The following is a 16,320-nucleotide window of genomic DNA, read 5'->3' on the forward strand; positions in this document are numbered from 1 at the left end:
GGGGGGGGGGGGGGGGGGGGGAAACCCCAATACAGTCTTGGCACGTACATAGTCTTATCCCTGAAAATTGGAATATTATTTATAGTAGGTATGTTTAATTAAGCCCTGGATACACTATTTTAATTCTCACAACAGGCTCGTTTTTACATTTGCAGGACATTTTTTAGAAGACAAAATTGAGGCATACAGGAACAGGCAGAATTAGAAGAAACCTATTTGTCTGGTTGTAGATCTTGACGCTGATTAGTGCAGTGTGTTAGTTTGTCAGATCTGGAACATTCTAGAACTTCTACATATGTAGTAAAAAAATAAATAAAGTTTATACTTACATTTCATTGAGACCTACTGTGTGTTGGGCTCTGCTCTATACATATTCACATACACATTCTCTTTCCATTCTCACAGGAAATACCACACCAAGAGACAGGTTTTGTTATCACATTATCTATATTTTATAAGTAGGAATACTGGAATTTAAGAATTTAAGTCACTAGGTCTCCAACTGGCAATTGGTAGAGTTAGGATTCAGGATTAGGAACCCCAGTGTCTGTGCTTAACCAATTTAAACACTAATTTGCTGTGCACAAGTCTAGAAAGAAAGAAGCTGGGTTCCTCATCAATGTGAATCTGGATGAATCAGTAGAAAATGAACTTTATGGAACATCTCAAAGGAACAAACTTGCCACTAAAGCAGATGAGGAAGACTCAAGACTTTTTTTGGTTTTGAGGGAGGAAGTTTTTCAGCTAATGGTGGTCTGTGGGTTCAGTTTTTCCTTGGCATCATTTGTGATCCCCCACTTGCTCACCTAGGCACTGCCATTGAGCAAGTCAAGAAGCACCCCAGGAACTGCCTGTCAACAAGCAGCATGTGGGGCTCTCACTCCTGGTCACTCTGGTGGGGTAGGATAACCCACTCTCTCAGCCCTTTCTCAGCTTCAAGTGCTGTCCAGAGACCCTAGAAATTCGACTGGGCAATCCTGCAGTGTAGAATGTGACTCACTGACTCAGGGAAGGGGTTTCTATCATGATCAGAGGTAAGGCAGCAACAACAGAAATGCAAACCAACTCAAAATGATTCCAGGAGAGGAGACCCTGTTGATTTACTCACTATCCCTCAGCCATGCCTCTTTTTTTTTCCTCCTTTTTTTTTTTTTATTAATAGACTCCTGAATTTATTTGGCTAACCCTCCTCTTCACAGTCTGATATTTCATTATTCCCATTATGGTAAGTCCATTTCTCTTGTGAGTGAGTGACTAAGGAATAAAAAAGTAACATTATGCTGGTTTATCAGTTGTGAAGGGTGGACTGTGGCAGGAGGAGCTCTGAAAAGGTTTCTTATATTATAAACAAACCAGGGCTGGGATATGGCTCAAGTAGCATGCTCACCTGGCATGTGTGAGGCACTGGGTTCGATCCTCAGCACCACATAAAAATAAAATAAAGATATTGTGTCCACCTATAGCTAAACAATACATATATTTAAAAAAAAAAACATACACAGAGAAGGTAATGATCTTTCTGTCATCCCCTAAAAAACTGTCAAGTTGGAATGTGATACTTGGAATTACAGCAACCATGTTGCTCTGTCCCAGCCGCTCTCTCACCGAAGGACATTCCAACCACCCTGAGAAGAACAGACTGCAATGAAGGAAAGAACCTGAGTCCTTGATGGCATTGGATTAAGCAACCCTGGAGCTTTTCTACCTTGCATACCTGATTATATAACAATAAAATTTTCCTCCTGTATCGACAGAATTTGGTGCAGAAGACACTGGTTAAATGGAATTAAATACACACAAAGAACTTTCTATGGCCTTAGAGGAAACTTCAGCTGTTATACTATTTATGATATGTGTGCACAGTTCCTAGCTCTGTGTCATCTTTCTTCTCCTTGAGTGAAAAAGCTCATGGCGAAGGTAACAGGTTTGTGTGACCTGTTCCAGATCTTCAAGAACTTGCAGAAATGTTCAGCCCCCAAAGAATCTGTTGAACCTTGGCGACAGCCCAAGTGGCATCTAAACAAAGCCATCAGGTCCAGAGATTTGAGCTCAAACTATCAGCTGACCTCACCAGACTACATATCATAAAAACCCACAATAAAAAAAAACAAACAACATAGTGATTTTCTATGGATTTCCTGGCCTTGTTTATTAATCGGATCAAAATGGAACATAATGTCTTTCCCCATCCTTGTAAATTGTATACTTTGGGAAGAAAAAGCAGTAATATTCCTACCCAACATGTGCATGTTATATAATAAATACACCATTATAGATTCTTTGAAAAGGGTGTGATTTATAGTTGGATCCTGGCAGCTGCTTTGAAGCAGTACAATTTTTCACTTCAGGCTAATTAGAAGATTCTTAATTAGCAAATCTTCTATCCAATAGATTAGACAATGAAGATATTTTACAACCACTGTAATGTCTAGATCTCTTTTTTCTCATCTTAACAAAACAAACTAGAAAAATATCACTTATTAAAGTTTCTGTTCAGGTTCTGCAAAGTTTCGAATAAGAAGAAGTTCTGGAAGGATTACGGTACACAAATTCTCACCCCACCTGACACCTGCTTGGGTTCTAGAGCAAGCCATGTCCAATGTGGTCTTGGTTTTCTTATGTAAGAAATGGGGAGACTGAATTAGTTCAGGGTTTTTCAACCTCATCACTATTGATATTTTGAACCAATAATTCTTTAGATGTTTGGCAGCATTGCTGGCCTCTACTCACCAGATGCCAGTATCACCCCTTCACCCCAGTTCTGAGCTCTGAATACATTTCCACACATTGCCAAATATTTCCTGGGGCCACATCACCCCAGATGAGAACCATTGAATTAGGCCAGGAGTCAATAAATGCCAATAAAGCTCAAGCTATTATACAAAGTGAGAGAATTAGATCAGATACAAAAAAGATAAATTCAGGAGCATCAGAAGGCGAGGACCCAACTCACCTCCAGTGGACTCTCGCCATATCTTACACCTGTTGAAGAGAGGGCATGAGTTCCATGATTGTGTGAAACCTCTTGACATTGTTTAAAGTGTTGGCAAATCATTACTTTCTGTGGTTAGGAAAGTTAATTTGGATCTATATTGTCTGGGTTTGAATCTCAGGTCTGTCTTACCATCTTCAATACTGGGCAAGTTCTTTTATATCTCTATATCTTGATTTTTTTTTACCTATCAAATAACAACAATAATAATAGACACCTCATAAAGTTATTGCCAGGGTTGGATGACACAGCACTTGTAAGGGATCTAGGAAAATTACCTATTATTATCCCTAAGATGTCAAAATACAACACACCAAACTAAATGTCTCTGTGTCAGATTTAGCCTAAAGGCTACAGGATTACAATTCTGGGCCACGGGATTTCAAGGGTCTTTTCAGGAGAAGGCTTTATGGTTCTGTTTTATGAAATCCAGGACACTGACTAGCCTCTGATTAATTCTATATAAGCTGGTTGACGAAAGAGAACTTTGTCACTAGATCAGAGAGTCAGAAGAGAATTCTCATCAAATACCAAAATATGTGGTTTTGGAAGTCAAGAAGAGAAGATGAAGAGCCAACTCTGCTTTTCATTTAAGAAAAGACTAGTTTTTGTTTCTCTTTTTAAAGCAAGTACATGAGATGAGAAGAACATCAAATTTGGAACCTGCCATCCTCAACAGAATTCTTTTAACACATGCCATGACAATACAATGAGTTATTGTTTACTTTCCAGCTAAAATAAATCGACAATTATAAGTTAGTATCATTAGCCCAATTGCTTTTTGGTGAGATGGCTGATAGAGACGATAATAGATTGGCTTCTCCAGCCTTATCCTCCCACTGGAAAACAACATATCCACTCCTGATCAATATTTTGATCTGAGTTACTTATAACACTGTCAGACATGAGTGTTTGCTTCACTCCAGGTTGGAGAAATGAGATAGTTTTGCAAAATTTAGGTCAGACATTAAATTGCCTTGGGTGAGTTGTTTTTGTGGTCTAGAGACACACGACCAAATCAACATCATAGGATTACCAGAAACTGAAGGAGCAGATTGAGTGAAAGCCATGTCACTGAGGTAAAGAATATAATGAGGTCATGGTGGTCCCTGTGTTCAAATTACATTTTAGGGAAGTGATCTGAGAACATGACCCTTACCTCCACTTCTAAGAATCTCCCTAAGGAAATATGCAGAAACTGGAACTGAACTTCACGCATAGAGATGCTTTATGCAACATTATTTATGATAGAAAATGTAGACACCAACTTAAGTGATCAATATTTGAAGAATATAAAATAAATTAAGGTAGTCCTGCCATAGAATATTATGTAGATGATTATAAATGGTGTTTCAAAAAGCATTTCACTATACAAGGACATACTTAATAAATAATATTGTGCAAAAGTGGTCGTTAACATTAAATATGCAGTGTGACACTGATTATTTGTGTATAGGTATATATATGAAAATATTGTTTATCGAAATATAAACTGGTTATTTTTGGATAGGATTATAATTAATCTTTATTTCCATTTATAAACTTGTATGCACTTCCTAAATCCTTACACTGACCTCAGGGTTGTCACATGCAATTGTGCATATTGTATCCTGCAGAAGATCATCAAAGCCATGAGGCACTTTGTCATGTACCCTGTACTGCATCTGCTTAGGGAGAATGTCATTGAGGTGCATAAAGCATTTTATGTGGGACCTGAGGCTTATACAACATAGGTAGCCCTCTTTGTGGAAAAAATATAAACACTTAATTATGAAATGAGTCAAAGATGTGCACTTCTATTTAAAATGAGAAAACAAATTACAAAATATTCCTGAATACTTAAAAATAAAATCTTTAGTTTCTATTTACAGAAATGCATATACAGAAGTGCTTCCTGATTGCAACTGGCTCCTCTCCTCACTAGAACACTCTAACTTGCAGCAACTCTAAGCTTTCTTGGGTGCCCATGCAAGGGAAGTCCCCTGCAGTTGAAATTTCATTAGTACCACAGTAAATCTGGTTCTTTCAGTAAATCCGGAAAGTATTACAAGTATCCCAAAGGACCATTTCATGTCAATTTAGTAAGCACATTTAATAGATGTTCATTAATATATTAATGAAAATTTGCTATATCCAGTGATATAGCTATCTTCTGTTTAATACCAATTAGATTTTTAAGTTTTGTCATTTTATAAATTTATTTATTTAATTATGTATATATGACAGCAGAATGCATTTTGATTCACTGTACACAATTGCAGCACAACTTTACATTTCTATGATTGTACATGATGTAGCATTACACCATATGTGCAGTCATACATGTACCTAGGGTAATGATGTCCATCTCATTCCACCACCTTTCCTGCCCACCCCCCTGCACCCTCCCTACCCTCTATCCCCTTTGACAAAAGTTTCTCCATTTTTCCCATGCTTCCTCACTCTCCGTTATGGATCAGCATCCATTTATCAGAGATGACATTCAACCTTTTTTTTATGGGGGGGGGAGTGGCTTACTTCACTTAGCATTATATTCTCCAACTCTATCCATTTACCAGCAAATGCCATAATTTTATTCTCTTTTAATGCTGAGTAATATTCCATTGTGTTTATATACTACGGTTTCTTTATCCATCTATTGAAGAACATCTAGGTTGCTCCTACAGTTTAGCTATTGTGAATTGAGCTGCTATGAACATTGACGTGGCTGAATTACTGTAGTGTGCTGATTTTAAGTCCTTTGGGTATAGACTGAGGAGTGGGATAGCTGGGTCAAATGGTGGGTCCATTCCAACAGACACTTCTCAGAAGATACACACTCAATCAACAAATATATGAAAAAAAATGTTGAACATCTCTAGTAATTAGAAAAATGCAAATCAAGACTCACGCCAGTCAGAATGGCAGATATCAAGAATACAGACAAAAATAAATGTTGGCAAGGATGTGGGGGAAAAGTCACACTCGTACATTGCTGATGGGACTGCAAATTGGTGCAACCAATCTGGAAAGTTTTTTCATTTTAAAAAAAGAGTGTTTCAATCTCAGAAACCCTACACCATACATAGAATCTCCAATGAAGAAAGTCAGGTTGGGCTGGGGATGTGGCTCAAGCAGTAGCGTGCTCACCTGGCATGCGCGGGGCGCTGGGTTCCATGCACAGCACCATATAAAAATAAAATAAAGATGTTGTGTCCACTGAAAACTAAAAAATAAATATTAAAAAGTTCTCTCTCTCTCTCTTTCAAAAAAAAAAAAAAAGAAAGAAAGAAAGTCAGGTCAGCCAAGAAAATCTTCCAGAGGAGTCCATACCAGCTTCCGAGGCCAGAGAAGTAGAATTTAGAGCAGAAATATTTTCAGGGAGCCCTTGAGGGTACTGAACTAATGTTTGGTACACATGCACAAAGGGGTAACAGAAGTGTCCTTCAATGAAAACACAACAAAAGTCCAAACAATAATCAAGACAGACTTTCATATAAATAACACAGTCAAAATCCAACTCCTGAAGGATCACCTAGACCAGTGGTTTTTTGCTACACATTTAGAAAAGAATATTTTGCAAACAAAATCTTACACTGAGCTCTAATATATGAATGAATAAGTACTTTCAATGTTACCCAAAATGCAAAACAGAAGGAAAAAACCACCAAAACATCTGGACTAAAGCTACTTTCAATATGGCATCACGAGATACTGTGCTATGTGACCATATCTCAACTATTAAATATTGTAAAATCAACAAAGGCATATATTTGCTACCAATTTTTACGTGTTAGACATAAACAAGTCTAACTTGCAAAACAACAACAACAATGCAGAGTTACAATATTGTTATTCAGTGCCATCTATATAAGACATTCAAATTTGTGTGTGTACTGAAAAAATACTCCCACAAATATATTTGAAAGACAAATGATAAAATCTGGCGGAAAACAGTTACAACCCATATAACTGACTACACACACACACACACACACACTCACATACGTGTGTGTGTGTGTGTGTGTGTATAGTTGGGATTCCAGGAAGATAAGAGAATAAAGTAGACGAAATGTTTAAAGAGATAATGACTTAAAAAGGGAGAAAAACAAGTGTATGCACAGAGGAGAGAATGGCTGAGACTTTTCCCAAACCTCAACCCCCAAATACAAGATAAACAAACTCCAAAAAGAGACCTCAACCCTCAAATACAAGATCAACAAACTCCAAAAGATTGAAAACAAAGAAATTCATGCTTGGTCACATTATAGTAAAACTGCTGGAGGGAGTCGACACGCAAAATAAAAGAAAAACAGAAACACTTGAAAGCAGATAGAAGCTGTTCTGAGAAGAAAATAGAGTGAATGGAAGAAAGAACCTTCCAGAATCAAAGGAAGACAAGCATCCTCACATTCAATGAGTACCAACACCACTCCACTGAGCATCCAGATACCCAAAGGGAAAATTTTCAACTCAATCTATAGACATCTTGAGGTCTTCAGGACCTCAAGAACACATAGAAAATGCGAATGTTACCCAAGAAAAGACTGATTCTATATAGAAGACCAAATCCAGTCTAACCTCAGATTTCTCATCAGCAATGTGTTATACAAAGGGGCTGCAAACTTCAACAAACCATTTTTAAGAGAGAAAATTAAACAGAACAATTTTCAGATTTTCAGCACTCACAGAGGACCTTCTAAAATAAAACAACACTCCAGAATATGTTCTAGTTGAGGGACAGAGGACATAGAAGAAAGGAGTGGGACGTGAGAAACACTTGCAAGTAAGTTAATTCTAAATAGACACTCATTGAGATGGCTAGAAATTTATTTATTTAAAATGTTAGAGACATTTTGAACTATCTTCTGGAACATTGACAGTGAGGTAAAGGTCACAAAGAGAGGTAAAGGTTCTTGTCCTGGCCCAGAGAAAGATATAGAATGGTTCTTTATTGTAAAACCATGTTCCTGTATATATGATAAAAACTGAATGTAATAAAATTAACCAATAAAAGAATAGAAATGTAGTATATAACTTTACACCAACAGAAGGAAAATTGAAACAAAGGGCACTTTCTAATTTTGTTTGTAAATGCATAGAAAATTTTACAAAAAGATAATACCAAGCTTGTCTGTGTGTGTCTGTGTGTAAACCTGTACATCTGTGTATCTAGTGTGTATCCAGCATCTGTCTGTATGTATTTGTGGTTTGCATTCATCTGTGTCTGGGAACAAATACTATTATATATTTATTTTTCTTCACACAATGGGATCATACCATACTGTGCTGGTAAGCTATCTTTCCCACAAATCATGGAAATATTGCAGTCATGAATGTTATAGTCACCCTAGCTGTCAAACTGCCCTAAGGGCCAGAAAGCTGGGAAGCGCCATCATCCTGGGACCCACACCTCACTATGAATTGTCCTGGAAAAATGGAAGAACTGGAAAGTTGCCTCATTTGCCCCAAGGAACATCATAAATAGGATGCTAACACTGGACACTAACCACAGGTTGAGCTACCACTAGTTTCAGCCCTTTCCTGAGGAGCAGAGGAAAGAATAGAAAAAGGCTCACATGCTAACATGTTGATTGCTAGACAGCACAGTCCAGTTGTTCAGAGCCTGCACTCTAGAGACAGACTGCCTGTGTTCTAGTACCTACTCCACTACTTCCTAACAGTGTGGCTTTGTGCAGGTTACTTCATTTTTCTGTGTCCCTGTTTCCTCAATTAGAATGAGGATTATAACAGGGCCTCTCTGATAGGCACATTAAATGAGCTAATATTTGTTAATCACTAGTGTCTAACAGTGTTCAGTAATTGATGGGATGTCTAGGATACAGGAAAGGTGGACAGAGGTATGAATGGAGCATGACTGGCCATGGGCAGATGTCCTCCGGGGCTGGATGTTGGGTACCTGGGGTATGTTCAATTTTCTACAATTAAAATTTTGATGAAATCTATAAAATACTGTTTTAATACATGGGGAAGAAAAATTTCAGGTATATTGGAAACGTTGCCTTAGGGTTTCATAAATCAACACAAATAAATGATGAATACATTAATAAAGATTCATTGTGTTCCAATTAAATGAATGTAATCCTAATCAAAATGCCAGTGGGACATTTTAATGAAGTTATTGTAAATAATTCTAAACTTTAAAGACCAAGAAAGTGAGAAAGGTTGGAAGTATTTCCTTGAAGTAGGAGAGTTGTTCTGCTAAATTATGTATATTTGTATTATGTATGTGTCTATCTACCTATTTTAATTAGTTTATTATAGTTATATATAATTGTGGAATTGATTTTGACCTTTTCGTGACTGCATACTACATGATTCTCTCTATTTTAATCCCCAGTTCTATCCCCTTCCTCCTCCTCTTTCTCGGATCTGCTTCTTCTACTCTGTTGGTTTGCCTTCTTTCTATTAATTAATTTTTTAAATTGGTGCATAAATGAGGAATTTGTTGTGCAAAAATGCTTTTTAAAAAATGTTCTATAAATATTAACTGTTATGATAGGAGGTGCCAAGACAGAAGACAGCTTCACCGTGGCCTTGATGTTGTCATAGTGAGAAAGTTGAGATGTCAACACACAGCAGTTTTGACACAATGGCACAGATGCCACCCATTCTTGAACCGGTTGTGGTCTTTGACACTTTGTCAAGGTGTTGACCCCTCCTGCCCCTCCACATCAGCCAGAAATTTGCCTCTTATGGATGCCTGAAATAGTCTCAGTAAAACATGAGATTCAATTTTTATAATCTAGTCAAAAAGGAGGCCCACCCTCGCTGGAGACAAAGGCCGTGAAGATTTCAGGAGTTAAAGCCACGTAGGAGTGAACGCTTGGCCCCCAACTGCACTGTTCTTTTTCTCACAAGAACCCAGAACATATAAACCCAAAGCCACTTAGAATGGAGGGTTTCAGGGGGGAAAGGTTGATGTGTCTGTGATGGGTTTGACATTGTTTGATACACTAACTAACCTGATGCCTGTGTCATGGTCTTTATTTTTTGGTACCAGGAATTGAACTCAGGGGCACTTAACCACTGAGCCACACCCTAGCCCCTTTATTTGGTATTTTATTTAGAGACAGGGTTTCACTGAGTTGCTTAGGGCCTTGCTAAGTTGCTGAGACTGGCTTTGAACTCCTGATCCTCCTGCCTCAGCCTCCTCAGCCACTAGGATGACAGGTGTGCCCTCACCATACCAGGTCATTGTGGTCCTTTGAGAATGTTTTCTCTTCGGTCTCTTTCTCCCAAGCTAGTCCTTCTTCCCCAACATACACATATCCAGAGTCAAAAACTGCCATATAGATTCTGGACAAGCTCAGCCTCTGGTCAGTCTCCTTTCTTTGACTTCTTTGAGTTCAGGGAGGTGAGCAGAGCAAAGCTGTCAGCCAACCTCGAAGCTGTGCCTTAAATGGCTGTCCTTGAACACTGCCAATGTGTAGATTTTAGACAACCCTTTCTGGTCTGAAATTCCTATTTCTGGACCATCCCACCAGCAGACAGGTACCCTTTAGCATAATTAGTCCAGTTGCACCCCTGAGCATCCTCCACCCAGAAAATTTAATAAAATAAATCATATCCTCTGCATTCCTTTTCCTAACTTCTCTTTATTAAAAGTATGCCCATGGCAAGACACGGACAATGAGGAGATGAAACTTGGGCAGTGGCCTGTCTGTATATTATTTTCCCATTAAAAAACTTTTAGCAAAACCTCCCATGTCTTCACATTAATTCAGAATTCACCAAGGCCATTCAGACATCTCAATTCCCTTTGTCTCCGTGGGTCTCATTCAGGGAGAAGAGAAACGGGAAAAATGAATGATGAGTGAATAATCAAAGCTAAATCCAAGTTAAAAAGAAGTAAATTAATACATGAAAGGCACAACTTGTGATGAAGGAATGTGTGTAGGTGAAATTAGCTCTGTCTTCCCAATGCTTTGATCAGTTTGAGGATTCGGAAACTTCTAAGGGCAGGCGATGCCTGTGCTGGAGTGGCATCGCGGAAGGGAGATGTGATTAAACTCCAGGCTGCCTGTCAGCGATGTCCCAGCCTCTCTCTCTTGTGATGCTTCTGTGGAGTTTTCACAGGAGAGCAGGCTGTCACGATTTGGGAAGAGAAGGTATCCTCTTGCTAACTCCTCCTCTCTTTGATGCCTGCAGAATTTGGCCATTAAAATCTGCCTTGGGCTAAAACTCAACAGGCAAGTTTCCCGTCTAAGGAGAGCTTTGACAAAATTTTAATAAAATTTAATAAAATCGAGTTCTGATTGGCATTGAGGGATTTGAGTTAGAGAAAAGTTTACCTGTATATTTGGATAGACAAACCCCCACTGTGAGATGCTACAGAGTTGTACCTCTTGGTGTGTTGGCATTTTGTTCCTAACTGTCAGAGTCCCTGATAGTTAGGAATCTCATGAGGGATTGTGAGTTTTCCCAAGCACTGTTAAGGCATTTTAAATGTCCTAAGTTTGGATGACTTTTGCAAACTTCAGTATGGTTCTGTATCAGCTGACTAAAGAGGTTAAATTTAAAAAATAATAATAATAAAGGGCAAAAGATATATCAAATAGTTTTTAATAAAGTGAGGCACTTAGCTGGGTATGGTGGTGCACACCTAAATTCTAGTGACTTGAGAAGCTGAGGCAGAGATTGCAAGTTTGAGGCCAAATTCAGCAACTCAGTGAGGCCCTAAGCAATTTGGCAAGATCTCTGTCTCAAAATGAAAAAATAAAAAGAACTGGGGATGTAGCTCAATGGTAGAGCGTCTCTAGGTTCAATCCCCAGTATTAAAAATGAAAATAAAAAATAAAGTGAGGCATTGGGCTGAGTTTAGTTTTAAATTAATAGAAAATTGCATCATTAAAATAATACAAGAAATCTTTCTTTAGAAAATTAATTTTGTAATATTTAACCTCTCTGTAAGCTTCTTAGAACTTTAAGCTACTGTATGTGGGTGGCACCTGCACCTCTATGACTATTGCAGGTGACGTGGTAGTGGTGTTGCACTCCATTCAAAGACAGAAGAAAATCAGAGCACCTCAAAATATTTAATCAACCGATTCCATGCCTTTTGCCCCTCTCCTTCCATATTCCTAGAGCACACAGGGGATCTGCAAGAAGCAGTCCTCTCTCTTTGTACTTAACAGGAACTCTAACTCTTCACAGTGATGGAATTGTTCTGCCACTTTGAGTTCTGTCTTACATATGAATTGTTACCATCACCCTACAGAGAAGAATAGGAAGCTTCACCTCTGTCAAGGTAGTCTTATCTAAAAGGTTATTAGAGAAGCAACCATTTGACATATACAATAAGGACTCTCCAAGTAAGCCAGTAAATATTGAAAGATCTCCACAAAAATGCCTCATTTGTGTCCTATTCTCCTTGGCCCAGTTGTTCATCTCATTGAGGTATAGAGAGACCATGTTCTAAGAATGCTATGCAAATTATCTAAAATTAGTGTGAGACTATTTTCATCCACCCACCCCTACTCTATTGATGCTTAAAAAACAGAAAAACAGAGAGTGAGAGAGAGAACACGCAAAATACAAAGCAGAGACTATAAGTGTCTAGCTCCTGTGGATGCCTATAGCCTGATACCAGTGAAGAAAATGCATTTGTTAAACACTATCTTCTCCTAACTAGAACTATTCAAATACTATTGGATCCTTTGGGGATCCATACCAGCATAATAGCATAATGAAGTTTGTTTTTTCAAAGACAAAGAAGCCAAATCTATCTTGGCTTATCTGTGTTTCCTTACTGCACTGGAAGCTTTAATTTGTGTATTTATAGATTTTGATTCTGTTTCTCCTGGTGTCACAGACACAGGGACTGTGCTTACTCTCACATGCAAAGCAGGGAAAAGCTTTCAGGACAGCTCCCTTAAAAGCACACCCTCACCTTCTAGGTTAGCTCTTCTTAAAAGTGTGTACTAACTACAAACAGAAATTTTATTTTTAATGTTTCCTAGGTTTTTATCTCCAGGAAAACCTTTTGCATGCATGCAGTAAACCACTTCAGGGCAGGGTTAGGAAAATCCTTGTAGAGAGCCCATTTTCAGAGCTGGCTGATTGTCCTACCTTAACAAAGGTCTACCAGTTGGTTGATATTTTTCCCATCATGGTCTGGACCAGAACCCTCAATATCTTATGTGCCCATTAATCCCTCCCTAGGGCTCAAGGTGAGATGACTTCCTCCAGAGCCAGTTACAAAGAAGACAAAGCAAAACCCTCTGAGCCTGTCAGCTGGAGGAAGAGGAAGCACAGTGTTCCCATGATGCAATAATCATCCCTTCCACGACGTGTACATGCTGGAAAAGGCCATGCTGTGTTGCATTTTGCTGTTACTATGTTCACCTTGTGGCCAGTGTTTGAGGCTGATACAAAACACCTGATTCCAGTTTGACTTCAATCTAGTTAAGAGGGTAAGACCAGACACATAAAATGAGTACTAAATTGTTGGCAGGCAGATGCTAAAGTACATTTCTAAGGACTAGTTAATAAAATGTGTCAAATCTGTCTTTCAAAACCCCTCTGTTCCAATGGTTCATTATGTGTCCATCTACCATAATCACAGCATCCCTAATAATAGCTTTTGTTTCTGATTTCAACTCAACAAGATAAGGTTTGAAAAATTTCTCACTAACCTTCTAACCAGTGAGATTCTATTAAAAATAGAATAATTTTTAAAATACAGACTGATGAGCCCCTGCAAAGAGACTCCGAGCCATCAGTTATTTTGACCTAGGAATGACTATTCTGGCTCAATAAGTCTATTGTTGGAATCAAATATATTTTTTTAAAGAAGTGATTTATGGATGAAACTAAGCAAAACCCACAAATGCAAAGTCATGCGGCCATGGTGTAACATGTGGCGGTGAAATGTCAGCCACAGGCATCCAGTGTAATTTCACTTGCACAATCAAAACAAACTTTTATTAAATGCTTATATTGTGCCAACACCAAAGCATATAAGTGGAATGAAAACAAATGGTAAGGATTATCCAAATGAACAAATCAGTAAAGTAAGTACAATGTGACAATTGCTATTAGCAGAAGAAGGAGAAGGAAGAAGAGGAGGAGGAGGAGGAGGAGCAAGAGGAGAAGGAGGAGGAGAAGAAACAACTCAAAAGTACTATGAGAAAAATGAAATTGTTTTATAAGGAATCAGGGAAGGCAACCACCTAAAAGGTGACATTTGATATGGGCCTTGAGGGATGAATGAGAGTTCACAAGAAGCAGCAACAGCACAACACACACACACACACACACACACACACACACACACACAATGGTATCTACAGTTTTAAACAGTATAAAGACTAGAATTATGAAAACCCAGAACATTTTCAAGAGGACAAATGAATGTCTTGACATGGCTAGAAAGGAGGGCACAGGGATCTGCAGGGGCTCAGGTTAAGAAAAGACAGTTGCGAGACCAGGGTTTTATGTACCCTGCTGAAGAGCAAGGGCAGGAACTACTACTTTTATAAAGCATGACACGATCAGTCAATAAAGGTTCTACAGGAGGAGAGCTATGAGATGGTAAAGAAATAGCTAGCCATGGAAAGAAGTAAAAAGGACCTGAATGATCTATGTTTGTTGTTTTGTCTTCCATTGTGTTCCAGAGAAAACTGAAGATAATACCAAAGATACATAAGAAACATAAATGTACAATAAAATAGGAATGAAAAACAGGGTTCGAAATTCCATTTAAGATGGAATCACAAATGAAGAGTTAACATAAATGCTCTGCATATTTGTTGCTGATTGTGCAAGAGAAGTGTAGCTCACTCTTCTTGGTATTGACTCGAGACAGGAACTTCTCCTGGGTGAAACAAGGGCTCTATAAAGTCATGAATTATACCCTCAAAAATCTCCTTTCAGTTATCTCTATGCAGATCCCATTTGAAAGGGTTAGATTTCATCTGGATGGGCCCTTCAGGCCATCCTCCCTTCATGTTGCTTTTCTGGACTGAGATCTTGATAAAAATTGTATGGTCAAAAGGCTGGAAAGGGCCTCAACTAAACAAAGGCCTGAACCTACTCTGTGCGGGCTTTGATTACAGGTCTTTGGTTTTAATTGATGATACGTTGGAAATAGGACTTGTATCCCCTATAAACATGGAGATTGGCTCTGCACAAAGGTGGGAACCGAAAAGAAAATACCTTTCTTCCCTGAAAGTGAGTCTAGGGATAGATAGGAAGGTCCTGAACAAAGGCAGAAGTGATAAGAATGGCAAAGAGAGAAAAGATATTCGAGAAATATTTCCAAGGTGCCATTAATAGGGCTGCTTGCCAATGAAAAGGGAGGGAAGAGAAAGCAGAGTTAAAGTTGTATTCAAAGTTCCTCACTTGGAAGCCGGAATGAATGAATGATGATGATAGGAGAAACAAAGTAAGAAAAAAACAGGTAGGTTTTCTGAAAAAGAGGATTAAATTCAGTTTGAGTAATGTAAGGTTTGAAATAAGGTGTTCCACAATAGCAGGACTGTGGAACCAACCTAGATGCCCTTCAATAGACGAATGGATAAAAAAAAAATGTGGCAGTTATACACAATGGAGTATTACTCTGCATTTAAAAATGACAAAATCATAGAATTTGCAGGGAAATGGATGGCATTAGAACAGATTATGCTAAGTGAAGCTAGCCAATCCCTAAAAAACAAATGCCAAATGTTTTCTTTGATATAAGGAGAGTAACTAAGAACAGAGTTGGGAGGAAGAGCAGGAGAAGAAGATTAACATTAAACAGGGATGAGAGGTGGGAGGGAAAGGGAGAGAGAAGGGAAATTGCATGGAAATGGAAGGAGACCCTCATGATTATACAAAATTACATACAAGAGGAAGTGAGGGGAAAGGGGAAAAAAACAAGGGGGAGAAATGAATTACAGTAGATGGGGTAGAGAGAGAAGATGGGAGGGGAGGGGATGGGGGATAGTAGAGGATAGGAAAGGCAGCAGAATACAACAGACACTAGTATAGCAATATGTAAAACAGTGGATGTGTAACCGATGTGATGCTGCAATCTGTATCCGGGGTAAAAATGGGAGTTCATAATCCACTTGAATCAAAGTGTGAAATATGATTTGTCAAGAACTATGTAATGTTTTGAACAACCAACAATAAAAATTAAAGAATAAAAAAGAAATAAGGTGTTCCAGAAAGAGTTTCAAGTAGGAATCCAAGGCTCAAGTGAGAGGTCTGGGTGGAAGTCATAATTCCATAAGCCATTGACCTCTTAGAAGCCAATAAAGACCTAGAAATGATGACATCATTGGGGAAAATCTAGTGAAAGAAAAGAAGAGGGAAGAGGACTGAGACGAGCACCCTGGGAC

Source organism: Marmota marmota, unplaced genomic scaffold (genome assembly GCF_001458135.2).
Source record: "Marmota marmota marmota unplaced genomic scaffold, marMar, whole genome shotgun sequence".
Classification (NCBI taxonomy): domain Eukaryota; kingdom Metazoa; phylum Chordata; class Mammalia; order Rodentia; family Sciuridae; genus Marmota; species Marmota marmota.